A 1,720-nucleotide genomic window follows, 5' to 3' on the forward strand; every position below is an offset into this window, starting at 1 on the left:
TTGTCCAAGTAATGGGAATTTGTCGGCATACGAACTAAAGAACTGAAAAGAAAATATTGTATTAGATTAAACTTAATGATCCACTAAGGAAAGTGGAAATGATGAATGAGTCGTACGGGTGGAGTATGGATATGTTTTACATTTTTAGAAATAAACAAAAGAGAAGGAAAGATTTATTTAGGATAACATTGCCCCATTCCATATTAACTTTGGACAAGCTGATGAGTGTCTCTTATTTTCATTAAACATAAAACATCAAACACTTTTCCAGGGGTCTGTTTCTTCTGGGCTTACTCCTATCTGTGTCCCAGACGTACTTCAGAACAGTTTCCTGGCAATCCAAGCTGGTTGTGTCAGCCTCTTGTTGTGTTATATTTCAACATGTTGCAAAAACTGTTTGAGGATTATGTGTTACCAAAAAAGTAGGCCATCAGAGGAAATTTTATCCCGATAATGGACATGTTTCATTTTCTGTGATTCTTGGGAAAGTGCTGACGGTTGAGAGGCCGTTGAATGAAAACAAAGAAAAAAAAAAGATGTTGCAGCTCACATAGTGGTCCTTTATATGATCGACTTATCACATTTCCATTTTTTCATTATTATATTAATTATTTATTTAATATTATTATTGTTACTTTTGTAAAAATCTATTTCATTAAGTTAAAAACCAAAACAAGTGTTCCTGATAAACTTGTGGGAGACTTTGGAGCTTTGGGCACCAGAAATTTCAACATGACAACGGCGTACACATCACAGTGCATAACATTTACGTTTAAAGTCTATGTTTGAACCATAGGCTGTTAGATATATGGATGTAGTCACCCATCTGTTCCTGATACAGAGAGAGAAGCCAATCATTGGCGGGGGCCATATTGGATATGACACAGGCTTAAGCTTCCTTTCTAGCCTTTGCCGATGGCCAAATTAGTGTTTTAGACCAAAGCCAATTTTTGAACCAGGCTGTAAATATGTTTTTAATGCCTTTAAAGTCTGTTTTTTTTTTCTTTTAGCTTGGTGTGTATGTGGTTTCCAGTCTTTCTGCAGCCAGCCTAAAGCGGTTTCTTAGTGAACAGCAACGTTTAGCCCCTTCGCATAGGCTTCATTTTCTAAACAAGATGTTGCGTCTTTGTTTGAACCCAAAATCTGCAGGAAAAGTACACAATCAGTATATAACTATGTTGGCTCTGATTTAAATTCACAAACAGATATTTGCTCACGAGTACAGGAATCAATCTGTCTCTATCAGCCAACTCTTTTCCTCTGCCCTCAGCTTGCAGAGGGAAACAGAAGCCTTGGCCTTGATATCTATGAACACGTGTCCTGTTTTCTTCTGGCTTACTCACAAACCCTGACATTGTGGCTGTCGCACCTGAAAGCTAAAATTAACTCCAGGAAGTTGCTGATGGATTCCAATCTCACGCCATCACACCGTCACTGTCTCCAAGTCAGGATGGCTGACGTTTAGAGTCAACGTGGATTCAAAGCTGAATCAAGTGGTGGTGTAGTTGGAATAATATGAGTTACGATGATGTATTAATTCACTTATGGATGAGAGTTTAATTGAAACCCCTGAGCGACTGATGACTGAGACTCTTACACATAGCTGTAGACAGTTTGGCACACACTCTTTCTGCCGACAGCTCATACAGGAGATGACAGGGCTTGGTAACAGTAATAACCCTCCTGCTATCTCACGCCCATGTGTCTGCAGCACAGCCTG

This window comes from Halichoeres trimaculatus, unplaced genomic scaffold, assembly GCF_033239565.1.
Source record: "Halichoeres trimaculatus isolate MK-OKI-2021-1 unplaced genomic scaffold, fHalTri1.1 fHalTri1_scaffold_19, whole genome shotgun sequence".
Classification (NCBI taxonomy): Eukaryota; Metazoa; Chordata; class Actinopteri; order Labriformes; family Labridae; genus Halichoeres; species Halichoeres trimaculatus.